The sequence below is a fragment of the Pongo pygmaeus genome, chromosome 11, assembly GCF_028885625.2.
Source record: "Pongo pygmaeus isolate AG05252 chromosome 11, NHGRI_mPonPyg2-v2.0_pri, whole genome shotgun sequence".
NCBI classification, from domain to species: domain Eukaryota; kingdom Metazoa; phylum Chordata; class Mammalia; order Primates; family Hominidae; genus Pongo; species Pongo pygmaeus.
Genome location: NC_072384.2, coordinates 88,914,399 through 88,929,865, shown reverse-complemented (window position 1 = coordinate 88,929,865; position 15,467 = coordinate 88,914,399).

The following is a 15,467-nucleotide window of genomic DNA, read 5'->3' as shown; positions in this document are numbered from 1 at the left end:
AGAGAGAGGCAGAAGAGTCAGTGTCAGAGTGATACGATGTGAGAAAGACTGAACCAGCCACTGCTGACTTTGAAGATGGGAGGACACAACAAACTAATGTGGAGTAATGTGGACAGCCTCTAAAAGCAGGCAAAGGCGGGAACACAGACTCTCCTCTAAGCCTCTTGAAACGAAGGCAGCCCTGCTGACATCTTGATTTTAGCCTGTGAAACTCACTTTGGACTTCTGACCTCTAGAATTATCAGATAATAAATATGTTTTTTTTTTAAGCCACAATGTTATGGTAATTTTTACAACAACGAAAGGAAACTGATGTAAACTCAGTGCTTCCAATCAATATAAAAGACTATGGTTCTCCCTGACAGGAAGTTAGAAGCCAATGGAAATTACTATCCTCGACTCTTATGTGAACAAATGTATGGAAAGGGAGGTTTCCTCAAATCTTGTAATAAACTAAATGCTTTCTATATAGCACTTGTAAAGATTAAACTAGTTACCTCAAATTAAAAGTTATGAGGTAGGAAAATAGAGGAGATGCAAATGATAAGTAATCATATTACTGCAAAAACTAATTTACTAAATAACAAGAAGGTTTATAGCTAGTGCCCTTACTTGAAAGTTTTGATGGATTTTGACAACAGGTGTTCTAGTGAAGATGGAAGGAAATCTTGGATTTTAATAAAAAATAAATATTTCTGTCACCTCCCAACTGGATAGGAATTTACTCATATGGCAATTGTTTAGAACTTCCATAGATAATTTTCTTTGCTAATTGTGTTATTACTATTCGAATACTACAATTACTTATGGAAAGCCATTTTTTTCTTTGCAGATTTTTTATATCAAACCAATTAGCACCAATCAAATTTGTACAATTCTCCAATTACATTATTATTTAAAACTAGGTGGTTTATTTTGGAACAGTGTACATATTTTTGAAACATCATAAAAATCATCAAGAGAAAGAAAGTCATACAAAGCCCTCCCCACCCACCCGTCATCACTACCAAATACTAAGTTTTTAACTGACACTCTGGATGGAAACATATTAGTTTCTCATTCTTCTATCCAAAAGTCATGTCTCCTACTGCCAACGTGTACTACGTGTTCTACCACTGTACTCTTGTCCTCATATGACACCTGTCCTCAAATGAAATGGAAGCATTGACCCGGGAACTGGAAATGTTGTGTCTCCTGAGGCTGTAACAGAGAAAGAGTGTTTTTGAGGAAAATAGCATTTTTTAAAGTCTCTTAAGTTGGTTTTTTTTTCTGTAGAAGGCAGGACATGTTTATATTCCTTTTCATATTAGGTATTTCATACTCATATATGGACCAATGTATGTGTACAAATGAAAAAACCAAGCCTTACCAATCCCTCGTGAGATTTAAGCCTCACACATTATTTTCCTAATGAAATATAGTTTAAAATTTTGTAATTTATAGAAAACTTTAGTTGGTCTAGGTAAACCAGACCTAGTGCTTAATATTTATTATACTTTTACATAGAAGATGAGAATTCAAGAATATCTATGCATTGTCTCTTGATTTGATAGTTATGTCTAGTGTTTGAGGCAATTATTACCATTTCCATATTGCTTGTTATCATATTTATTGGTAAAAATGTCAGCGTACTAAGAGTATAATGAGCTTGGTTAAGTTTTTAATTCTCTTTTGCCTAATATAGCCATAATGTATTATATATAAAGTCACATACAGTGCCTTATTCTCAAGTAGGAGGAGGTATAATGAAGAATGCTCAGAGGAAAAATATTAGATTGGAGAAACCCAGACAGTACGGCCATACTAATGAATACGAGAAAAAATTCAATGCAAGTTTCCAAAAAGTTAAAAAAAAGATACAGAAGAAGAGGTTGAGACCTTCATTGAAAGAAATAATATACAATATCAAAGATCAACTACTTTCCTTTTATCACCCAGTTTCTTCTTTTTTGCCAATAAAATGTGTAGATTCTATTTTTTTTTTACTAATTTTTCTTTACTGCTGCTAGTGAGGCTCATGTTCTTAAATTTTCTATAAATAAAAAGAAAAATTAAAATAAAGAGTTAACTTTTATTGGGGGATTTTTTGAAAGACTTTCAAGTGGTGAAAGATAATTCAAGTTCAAAGTTAGAAAGAAAAATACAATAATCAAGTAACTGGCAGTTGTCCACAGGAAAAGATTGTTCATGAGCCGACAGGACTGGAACACTTACAGGACATGGAAGCTGTGGGTGGAAACTCACTGTCTACATTAAATAAAGTGGGTTTTGGCACTGCTTTAGACTTGATGTTGAATTCTCTGTCTGTATGCTTTTGTCTTCCCAGACAGTCAATTTCACTGAGGGCAGTGAAGTGGGAGTGGGGAGCAGGGACGCCAATTGTAGCAATTCCCTTTCGACTTTCCAGCTCCCTGGAGAAGATTGTTAGTGGCCCAGCTGAATCTCATCACAGTCATGGAAAACAGCATTCAGTAAATGGTCTGATCCTGAGAACATATTCCTGAGAGAATCAAAATGTCTTCCATACTAACAGACTTAATTTGTTGTGTATATTTTGTGTTGACACTTTATAGATTTATAAATTCACACTTTTTAAATAATATTTTACCAAAACCAATATGTTTTCCATTTGATGTTGAAATAATATTGAAAAAATGCTGTTTGCAAATAGGTATTTGTTGATTTCTTGTCCCTGGAGCTTAGTCTATTATATGTTTAATTTCTTATAGCTGTAAGACACTGGAAACTTTAGGCCATATCTAGGTGTTAAGAAATGTATAAGAAAATGGTTTGCTGGATAATAGTTAAAATATCTTGGGGGATAGGAGAACTAGGATGTATTCCATAAGGCATCTCCCTTCATTTTATAATAAGATTATAATATATCTTTGGACATTTAGTAAAACTTCTCAATATAATGAATAGCACACCTCATGCTTATGAAATTTGAGATCCTACATTACCATTTAGTCAAAATTGCTTCCACCAGCAAGAACACCTAAATTTCCTTGGTATCATTAAATTCCAGATAAATGAACTTCTCTGTGTTTCAATTTTCAAGTTCTAAAATGAAACACATTCTGACTTTGTATAATATGTAGAAAAGACATCTTAAAACAGATTTCTGAGAAAAATTACCTTAAGTGGACATACCGTTGCATATATTATCCTGATAAATCATACCAAATTGTTACTTTTTATCTTAAAACTACCTTTTTGAAAGCATATACTAATAATACAAAGTGGGAAAAAGATGTTTCTTTTATCTATAGGAAAAATATAACAGTAAAAAAGAGAAGGTAAGAGAAAGAAGAGAAGGGAAAGTATGATTGACTACTGCACCTAGGGATAAATGTGTATAAACCGGTTCATTATTTTTTATATCCTATATGAGTTTCTCCAATTTCCAAACCAAATAATAGAGATAATTTTTGCTAACTCCAAATGGCACTGCTTTTGCATATTCTTGAAAACCATCATGTTCTAAATTGGGTATAATTACATATTTAGAGGTTAGGGTTGGTGGATAGAGATGAGGGCTCTCTGGAGACAGAATATCCACAGAAAAGGGAAGTAGAAGGATTTAAAAAACAAACTTCACAAGGTTTCCTAGCTTCAGATCTGCATGTATTATTCTTCTTACGTGTTTATTATGACTACTGCATTTTGGAAGGATGTAAATTCTCGATTTTTTCCCTGATAATTTCATGCATAATGTGAACATCTTAATTTATCTACAAAGTTGTTGAGTTTAATCTTCTAAAGTGTCTGGTGCAATAATCAGGATAACCATATGCTGTAAAACAAAAACTCCCATATGCCAGTGGTTTACGATATCATTTTTTTTCCTTCTTACTCGTAATATATTTACAATCTGGGTTGGCAGAGAAGGGGGTTGCTAAAAAGACTACCTTGATTCAGGTTCTTTTGTCATTTGAAGTGAGGCTTCAGACTTAGCCATGGTAGGATAAAATAACTAACAAACACATGGAGAATTGAGTTTTTTAAATGCTTCTGTGCAGAGTGACACATCACTTTCACTCACATTTCATTAACCAAAGTAAGTCTTAGGACTATACTTAGACACAAAAAGTGAATGATTATGGAAGGAGAGGAGACCTAGAATTCTTGGAATATTATAATAACATCTATTACAGTTTGCTTTTTTGATCACTAAGTATTCTGATTACTCTCCTTCCCACAGGCAGCGCATACTCAATACCACTTAAAGAGAGACAACTCAATAGTCATTCCAGTCACAGTATAGAACTTAAAATTCAAGCTGTCTCTAACGATGTGCACTGGTCTGTTCATTAGGTCTGAATTTGGCTTGCTTTGATCTAGAGAAGAGTGACCTAAATCAAGCTAAATTGCACCACCTACTCAATCACTCACCCACCCTGTGCTGCCCCCGACCCACAATATGTGATGATGGAAAAGGAAGATAATAAACACTTTCCTTCAGAAACAGGAAGAATAGGGGACTTACTTTCTACAGGCCCTGATTCACATCAATTCTAAAATTTCACTGGGAAGATATTATGAGCTTCTCTATCTTGGAGGTGTGTAATGTTCCTTGGTTATGCTCTGATTCTATTCCTTGGGAAGAACTCCTTTGTTCATTGTTTTGCAAGTCACTGGCTACACCCTCTGAAAGAGTTTGCTTTTTCCAATATATTTCTTGGCCACATCTAAAGTAGGCCATGGGGAATACCCTGTGCTGCTTTCTTAACTCATTTCCTGCCTATATATGGTTGGGTGCTCAAAGATCATTTAAAGTCTGGAGAAACAGACTCCTGGTTCTTTTGGAAGTACAGCTCTCTCAGAGACTCACCGAACTTATTATCTATCTGATTTTAATCATGGGTCTGTAACTAGACTGACACTATTTTCTGAGATACAGTTGCCAGAACTGCTAACATTTCTTTGTTTTCTCTCTCATGCTCTTTCTCACTCTCACTCTGTCCTTTGTGTTAGGTCCTTTGAGACTGGAGCATGTAATAATGAATCCTTTTTGAAAAAACTAACAACAAAATTACTGAGTTGTATACCCTAATCTGCTCCATGCCCAGAGGTAATTTAATCAATTAAAAGGTTTTAGTGAATGTTGGATTCACAAAGTATTTCTCAATCTTTGGTTGTTTGGGATGAAAAAAGTAGTTTCTGGACTCATTCTGTTTCCTTTCTCCTCGTCTTTGCAAACTGACTAATTCTTTCCTGAGTTCTTTTGTTTTTTGCAATGTATTGCAAAACTATCCAGTGGTAACCAGTACACACAACCAACATTTGCTTTCCAATATGCTCCCCTAGAGCTACAAGTGCATTGGGAACATGAGCTGTCTTGCATGTTATTATAGGCTTCAGCAAATGTTTTATCTCCGTGCTGTAGGGCACACATCACTATCTTCAGTTTCCAGATTCAGTTTTCCCAACACCAGCTATTGTGTCCCTAAGACAGCATGACATATTTTAGGATTTTTTAGAGGGAATAATTATGCTTTAGGTTCTATTTTTATAATCACTAAGAGATAGTCAATTGTTAAAGAAACAAAAATTTCAAGAGTTTAAAGCAAGATGCACAAGCCAATTGTTTTCCTTTGTACCAGCAATGACAAACTGGAATTTGAAGTTAAAAAAAAGTAGTAGCACCAAAAATAAAAATGAAATAAATAATTGTAAATCTAGCAAAATGTGTACAAAATATGTATGTAGAAAGCTGCAAATTACTATGGAAATAAATCAAATAATATCTAAATAGGAAAAAAGACATGCCTCTGGATTAGGAGACTCCATAGTGTTAAGATGTCGGTTCTTCCCAGTCTGATCTATAGATTAAATATAATACCAATCACAATCCCAGCAACCTTTTTTTGTAAATATAAAAAATATTCTAAAATTTATATGGAAAGGCAGAGAGACTAGAAAAACAAAGGCAATTCTGAAAACAAACAATTGGAGTAATCTCATTACCAGATTTCAAAATTTATTATAAAATTACTATAATCAAAACAGTCTGGTATTCACAAAAAAATTAGATACAATAATTCATGGAACAAAATAGAGAGCCCAAAGGTGAACACACACAGGTATAGCCATCTGATTTTGACAAGGTGCGAAGGTTATTCAATGGAAACAGGATAGTCCTTTCAAGAAATGCCATTGAAATAATTGGATATCCAAGCATACACATAAATCTCATACCTCACCAAAATTAAGTCAAAATGGATCAAAGATATAAATGTAAAATGCAAATCCATAAAACTTCTAGAAGAAAAATAAGAGAAAATCTTCATGACCTGGAGTTCAGGTATTAGTTTTAAATATAATACCAAAAGCACAATGCATTGAAAAAAATAATTTGCACTTTATTAAAATTAAAAAGTTTTTCTCTGTAAATGACACTGATAACAGTGAAGAGACAGGCCACAGACTGGGAGAAATTACACATATCTGATAAAAGACTTGTATTTATAGTATACCAAGAACTCTTAAAATAACAGAGATTTATTTTGTCTTTATGCTACATATCACTACAGATCAATATGGGTCACTCAGGGAATTGGACTGATATAGGCTCTGCTGTCATATTAACTTTAGGGTTCTCTAGGTTAGGTGAAGAGGATACAGAGAATTGGACCACTTTTTGTTGTTGTTGTTGTTGTTGGAGCCTTGCTCTGTCACCTAGGCTGGAGTGCAGTGGCGTGATCTCAGCTCACTGCAACCTCTGCCTCCCGGGTTCAAGCAATTCTCTGCCTCAGCCTCCCGAGTAGCTGGGATTACAGGCGCCTGCCACCACGCCCAGCTAATTTTTGTATTTTTAGTTGAGACGGTGTTTCCCTCTTGGCCAGGCTAGTCTTGAACTCCTGACCTCGTGATCCACACACCTTGGCCTCCCAAAGTACTGGGATTACAGGTGTGAGCAACTGCGCCCAGCCTGGACCACTCTTAATTGTTCCTACTGGTAATTGGCATAGTCACCTCTGATCACATTTCATGGGATAAAGAAAATATGACCCAAAGTCTGCTCTTAGAAGAAAAATTCCAGGAAAAAAATTCCAGAATAAAACTGCAAATTTAGCTGAGCACTAGTAAGCTTTCCTTGTTAGGTTATTTACATATGCATGAACAACTGAGGGATCATTTAGATGATATTCATTAAACACTGCATATACAAATCAGATGTTACTTGGTAAAGAAATTACCTGATTTTTATCTTTGCAGGAGACTGAAAGTCTAAAGCAATAAAGTCTTCAACTTTCATATAAATATTAGATTATAATTTAATTACTAAATATCCACTTAGAAAGTAATTAAGACCTTTGACAGGACAGAGAAAGATAAAAGGAAACAAATATGCCTTTTGAAAGTGACTGTATACAGCTAAAATAGCTTGAAATGAAATGGCTTTAGAGAAATGTCTAATAAAACTATATAAACTTCAGTGGTTTCTTTCAAAGTTGCTGAAATTTTTGGGTCAGTTAGACCACTAGAGTTAACTTAGAGACAATGAAAACATGAAAAGACCACATGAAGAGTTTCCTGAATCAAAGGAAAACCATCACATTTCAGTAAGTTGTAGAAGTTTTTATGTGCAAAGAACTTTCATTTGGAAAATTCAAACCAATTACTCAAAGATTTCAAAGATTGTTTAAAAATAACATTAAGGTACTACTAATTTAATTTTATTTAAAATGAAATTAATTTACTATTAACTACTAATTTACAAACCACTGTCATTTGAACAGGTCAGTACCTCTACATTTTTATGCAAGCTTATGGTGATCTTATTTCTTTGGGATCTTGATTCCTCCAGGCTTCAGTTAAATTCAGTATATGAGTAGTTGATTAATGAAAACTTTTTCAACCAAGAGTGTTAGCCTATCACTGGAATAAAATACATCAATAATACATAGGGCTCTAGTGCCTGAAGAGGCTAAATGGAGTGGTCGGGAAGTATGCTTCTCCAGCTCCCTGAACTTGATTGACAAAAGGGCAAGATCAATGAATATTAGTAGCTAAATGTAAAATTAGAGGAAAAAAATCACTAATTGATAATTCATTTGATGTTTTCTTTTCTATATCAGTCCTTTCAACAATCATAAACAGACACCACAAAAAATGCTAGGATTTTTTTTTCTTATGAAAATCAGCTTTTTAATTTTATGTTTAAGACTAGTATTTATCACAAATTGTTGGCCTCCAAAGAATAAATTGACAAGAAGCTTCCTGGTATGGTTTTGATCTGCGTCCCCACCCTAATCTCATGTTCAATTGAAATCCCCAGTGTTGAAGATGGGGCCTGGTGGGAGGTGATTGAATCATGGGAGTGAGTCCTTAATGAATGGTTTAGCATCGTCCGTTTGGTGCTTTTCTCCTGATAGAGTTCTCATGAAATCTGGTTGTTTAAGTGTGTGGCATCTTCTCCCATCTCTCTTCTTCCTACTCCAGCCATGTGAAATGCTCACTCCCCCTTACCTTCCCCATTATTGTAAGTTTCCTCAGTCCTGCCCAGAAGCTGAGCAGATGCCAGCACCATATTTTCTGTGCAGCCTGCAGAACCATGAGCCAACTAAACATTTTTTCTTTATAAATTACCCAGTCTCAGGCATTTCTTTATACAAATGCAAGAACTAATACACTTCCATAGATCTCAATTTTATAAACTAGATGAAGGAAAACATAGTTAAATTCTGAAAAAGGAATTCAAGTTTGTAGTCTCCAAATGGATAAACTGTGGGAACTGGGGATAAATAACAACTCAGAGTTATAAACTATATGCTCTTTGAAATAAATGGCATATTGAATGTTGCCTTGGATAGTCAAAACATTTCAGAGTTTAAAATGACCTACTAGGAAATTTACCCATAAAATAATTGTTGTTTATTAGTTTTCCAAATGCATGTAAAAAATGAATATAATGAATATACATTTTAGGTTCAACAAGTTTGTGCTTGTTCCATTCCAAGCCAAACTTGGATTTCATGTTGCCATTAGCTCTTGAAATAGTTAACACAGAAACATGCTCATCTATAGCTCCACATACTCACATGTATATAACTGATTTCTTTACAGACTGTAGCTAATTTTCTTAAAACACACAAAAGAGAAAAGTAAACAGGGTAGAAAAAGTAGGTTTAGTGACAAAAGGTAGATATCAGCATATAAGATATTTTTGGTTTTAACTTTCTCTTTTAGCTATTTGAGCTTGGGCAAGTCATTTAACCACTTTGCCTCAAATTCCTCATTTGTAAAATGGAAAATAGCAATAACATCTATATCAAAAGATTACTGTGAAAACTATGTAAGTTCATATATATATATATAGAACAGGTCCTGACATAAAGTTAACTAAAGGCCGGAAAAACCTCAGTTATTTTTATCAAATGTATTATCTTTCTTTTTTTTTGAGATGTAGTTTCGCTCTCGTTGCCAGGCTGGAGTGCAACGACGTGATCTCGGCTCACCACAACCTGCGCTTTCTGGGTTCAAGCAATTCTCCTGCCTCAGGCCCCCGAGTAGCTGCGATTGCAGGCATGAGCCACCATGCCCAGCTAATTTTGTATTTTTAGTAGAGATGGGGTTTCTCCATGTTGGTCAGGCTGGTCTTGAACTCCCGACCTCTGGTGATCCTCCCGCCTTGGCCTCCCAAAGTGCTAAGATTATAGGTATGAGCCACCATGCCCGGCCATCAAATGTATTATCTTATACTTCTTAGATTGTTATGAGCAGTGTATTTTACACATTTCTATCCATACATCGTGTATATCAAGGGCTTAATCTACTACAAATCAACTTCTAAAACACTTTATTAATGGTTTGTTCCATGTCTTCACAGTATCTCAACTGGCATTGTCCATTTTCACCTTTGCTATACTTTTACTCATACTATTATACCCTTCAGCTGTGCCTTTCTCTCCTGTTCTGTATGTGTCTAGGAATCATTAATTATTCAAAGGCAAGATTAAGTTTACAGGTTATTTTTAGTTATAGAAGAAAAAGGTGATATCATCTCCTTGGAACTTATATAGCATTTATTATATTCTTCAAATTAAAGAACTGTTTGATTGGAGCATTGTTTACTGTTAGCTAATTAGGACCAGAATGTTCACTTTAATATAAGCAATGTCACACCAAAACTCTTATTTATTGGCTGATTTTTTTTGAAGGATTGAGGGACACGATTTAATAACTTTATTCCCAGCTCAGTTCTGATTATCTGATAGTTTCAATATTAACTTTGGCTCAGTTTTATTTTCCATTTACCTTTATAGACATATAGTTATAATACAACTATAGTAACACTCAAGAAAATTATTTTTGAGTAAAATCTTCTGTGGAAAGCTTAGTTACATTGTAATTGTTCAATTGCAGAGATTTGTTTTTGTACCTACGTCTCCCACCTATTAGTAAGTGTGATTTTTCTGTTATTTCAGTAGGAAGAGATAAGGCAAATTTTAGTTTGTAAATTAGAGAGATGGAGAAAATAAATATGAGTGTTTTATTAATTAATTTATTTTTTTGAGACGGAGTCTCACTCTGTCACCCAGGCTGGAGCGCAGTGGCGTGATCTAAGCTCACTGCAAGCTCCGCCTCCCAGGTTCATGCCATTCTCCTGCCTCAGCCTCCCGAGTAGCTGGGACTACAGGCACCCGCCACCACGTCTGGTTAATTTTTTTGTATTTTTAGTAGAGACGGGGTTTCACCATGTTAGCCAGGATGGTCTCTGTCTCCTGACCTCGTGATCCACCAGACTCAGCCTCCCAAAGTGCTGGGATTACAGGCGTGAGCCACTGCGCCCGGCCAATATGAGGTCTTTATTAGAGCTGATGACCACTGGACAAAGTCTGTTCTTGGAAGCAGCTATCTCTATTGTTTGCACAGGTAATCAATTTTAGAGCTTGTGGTCTCACCCTTCTTTTGCCTCAGGGATCCAGTGGTAGCCCTCCTTAGACTGGCTACTGGCCTTAAATGTGAACTGGTGGAATAAAGTGAGCTTATTCAGCCAGGTTCTCTCTCTTACAACACTTAGTCAGAAGTATGGAAATGATTTGCCAATTGAGAAAAAGATCAGAACTCAAAAAATTGCTATACATGTGAATCATATTATGACAAAATGAAGCTAAAATTTTTAGAAGTCAGAGAAAATTGTTGTTAAGAAATGCATTAAGAGAAAAATCCTGCAGTTTATGAAAGAGAAACAAAATGGTTGCTAAAATTCCCTGGGTTCTTGCTGCCATTCTAGGTCCCATTTGCAGTTCTTTCCCCTTCCCTTCCATCTCTAACAGTTTCTTTTTTTTTTTTTTTTGAGCTAAGACTCTGTTTCCAGACTGGAGTGCAGTGGCACGATATCTTGGCTCACTGCAACTTCTGCCTCCTTAAAGCTCCTTAAAGCTGTTCTGTCTAACAGCTTTAAGGAGATTATTTGTGTATTTTTACTTTTTCACAACAGTATGTATACATTTTTTATATAAGGTGTAAGATGCCTAGGTAGGAGCAGCAGATAGTATCCATATATTACACTAATGGCCACTAACCTGAGGAAATGAAGATTTAGAAGGAAATTTCATAGTTGTGAGAATTACTTAACACAGAAATACATTGGGAAAGGGTTTTCTGGAATGGCTTAGAAATGGAATTGTTTATACTTGGAGGGATAAATTAGATTTATGTTTTCCCAAAGAAAGTTTGAAATGCCATATCAAAGCTCTTCCACGAAAAATATACTTTTTTTATTTTTTAAATGATAGTTTTCTGTGTAGTATGCATTTACAACTATTAAACTTACATTTAAAAAATGAGGCCAGCTTGGTTAGCATTAGCTTTTTGATTTTTGTGCAACAAATTATTGCAAGCTTAGTGGCTTGAAACAACATCCACTAATCAGTTTAAAATTTGATCATTTAGAAGTTTGGTATAGTGTGCTGGGTTTTCTGCTCAGAGTATCACAAGGCTAAAATCTACATGTTGAATGGTTTAGTTCTCATCTGGAGGTTCAGTGGAAATACTACTTTTTTTCTTTTCTTTTCTTTTTTTTTTTTTTTTTTTTGAGACAGGATATCACTTTGTCACCCAGGCTGGAGTGCATTGGCACTATCTCAGCTTACTGCAACCTCCACTTCCTGGGTTCAAGTGATTCTCATGCCTCAGCCTCCTGAGTAGCTGGGATTACAAGCATGTGCCACCCTGCCTGGATAAGTTTTGTGTTTTCAGTAGAGATGGAGTTTCACCATGTTGGTCAGGCTGGTCTCGAACTCATGGCTTCAAGAATCCTCTTGTCTTGGCCTCCCAAAGAGTAGGGATTATAGGCGTGAGCCACTGTGCCTGGCCTCAGTGAAAATATTACTTCTAAGCTTATGCTTATTTCCTGCAGTTGTAGGGCTGAGGTTCTCATTCTCTTGTTCACTATCAATTGAGAACTGCTCTCAGCTCCTAAAGGTCACCCTTGTTCTTTGGCAAGTAAAGTCTGCTATCTTCAAATCAGCAATGGCATGTAAAATCCTTCCTGAATTTGAAATTCTTGATGTTCTCTTCTATAATCAGCCAGAAGAAACTTTTGGCTTTTGAGGACTCTTACAATTAGGTCAGGACCACTTAAATAATCTCTGTTTTAGGGTCAACTGTGCCATAGCATAATGTAATCATGGGAATACTATCTATTTTATTCACATTCTCAGATATTAGAATAGGAAATTTGGGGAATAATTTTAGAAGTCATTGCTCTGCATTCTGGTCAACAAAGGTGCCATATCAGAGGACTAGCCAATGATATCACATTGCAGGAATCATAGTTCACAGGTTTACCAGGCTTGAGTCCCTAGCCAGCTTCCTCACAGAGCCTTTGTGCTTTAGCTAAGTCTTTCTCACATCTGGAGACAAATTCAAGTCAGTGATAAAGTGAAGAGGGCACATCTGTACCTATCCAACCCCAGCTGTTGAGCAGCAACTCCACCAAGCCTTTGTGCTCATTTAAGCCTATCCTAGGCAGAAAAGCAAGCCCAAGTTCATTTGTATTAAATGTTCATTTGTATTGATATTGACATTTGAAATTAATCAATCTCTTTTTGAGAAAAAATGAAAAAGAATAAAGAACCATAGGAATTATGGGACACCGTAAAGTGAAGTGATATTCATATAGCAGGAGTTCCAGAAAACAAAAGAAAAGAAAGGCCTAGAAAACATATTTAACAAATATTGGCTGAAAATTCACCAGATCTATGGAAAGATGATGACAATCCAAGTACAGGAAGCCCTCAGGTGGCCAATAAAATTCAGTTCAAAGAGGAGTTCACCAAGACATATCTCAATCAAGTTACCAAAAATCAAAGACAAAGCAGCAAGAGGTAAGAAGCATATTGTATTGAAGGAACCACCAATACAGCTTTCAGCAGATTTCTCAGCAGGAATCCTGTATGCCAGAAGAGAGTGGAATGATGTATTCAAGTGCTTAAGAAAGCAAACAAACAATCAAAATTTTCAACCGATAATAATTTACCCAGTAAAGTTGTTCTTACAAACTGAGGGAGAAATAAAATCTTACCCTGACAAACAAAAGCTAAGGCAGTTCATCATCACTAGGCCTGCTTTAAAAGAATTGTGAAAGGAAGTTCTTTAAAGCTACCAATTAATAACAAAAACATACAAAAGTGGAAAATTCAATGGTATAAATAATACATAGTCATGCTCAGAATTATCTTATCCTGTAAGAGTGGTGTGTAAACAATTGTATCCACACCATGAAGATTAAAAGAAAAAAAAATCTTAAACAACTGAGGTCACAATAAATTGTTCTTGAGATACAAATTATAAAAGAAAGGAAAATGTAAAAATTTGATATTAAAATCAGAAAAAGTGTTTGGGAGAGGAAGGAGTGAAAGTGTAGAGTTTCTGAATGAAATTAAAGTTGTTAGCAGCTTGAAGTAACCTGCTATAAGGATAAGATGCTTTATGTAATAAGCCTATGATAACCACAAAGCAAAAACCTACAGCAGTTGCACAATATATAAAAAGTAAGAATTCAAAGCATACCACTACCAAAACCATACAGTCACAAAGGAAGATAGAGAGGAAGAAAAAGAAATACCTAAAGACCAATCAGAACAATAAGAAAACAAATTACCAAGTGGCAGTAGCAAGTATTTACCTATCAATAATTATGTTAAGTGTGCATGGATTAAATTCTCCAATAAAGAGACACAGAGTTGCTGAATGCATTAAAAAAAAAGATCCAACCGTATACTTCATACAAGAGGCTCACTTTACTAACATGGACGCACAGACTGAAAGTGAAGGAAGGGAAATAATTCCATATAAATAAAAATCTGAAGAAGGTAGGGTAATTTATACTTAGATAAAATAGTATTGAAGTAAAACATTATAAAAGAGACAAGGTGATTACATAATGATGAAGGGATGAATTCACCAAGAGGACATAACAATTGTGAATAAATGCATACTACACATCAGAGCACCTGAATATGTCAAGCAATTATTAAATGAGCTGAAGGAAGAGATAGACTGCAATATTATTGTAGTAGAGGAGCTCAGTACTTTCAACAATGAAAAGATAATATAGACAGAAAATCAATAAATAAACATTGGATTTAAATTATAATTTCTGCTGAAAGCTGTATTGGTGCTTCCTTTAATATACATTTGCACACAAAACATTCTCCAGAATAGAAAATATATTAGGCCACAAAATAAATTGTACAAAATCAAGTTAATTGAAATTATATCAAGTATCTTTTGGGATCACAATGGCATAAAATATCAATAACAGGAGTAATCTTAGAGAATACAAAAATATGTGGAAATTAAACAATGTCTTCCTGAATAACCAATGAGTCACAGAATAAATAAAAAAGGAAGTCACCAAATGCCTTCAGTAAAATGAAAATGAAAACCAACGTACTAAAACTTGTGGGATGCATCAAAAGCCATCCTATTGGGTAAATATAGAGCAATAAATGCCTATATCAAAAAAGAAGGATCTCAGATAAACAATCTAATGTTAAACCTCAATAGACTATGAAGAGAAAAACAAATTAAGCCAAAGTTAAAGGAAAGAAATGACAAATAGAGCAGAAATAAATGAAATAGACACTAGAAAAATAATAGAAAAGATCAACAAAATTAAGAATAGTTTTTTTTGAAAAGATTAACAAAATAGACAAACCCTTATCTGGGTTAGCTAGGAAAAAAAAGAAGAGAGAAGACTCGAAAAAATAGCCTCAGAAATGAAAGAGGAGAGATTACCATTGATATTAAAGAAATACAAACGATAATAAGGTACTACTATAAACAATTAAATGTGGACAAATTGGGTACTGTAGAAAAAAGGATAAATTCCAGATACATAACACCTAGAAAGATTAAATAATAAAAATGGAAAATCTGAAAAGACTAATAATTAGTAGTGAGATTGAATCAGTAGTAAAAAGCCTCCCATAAAAAAGAAAAAGCCCAGG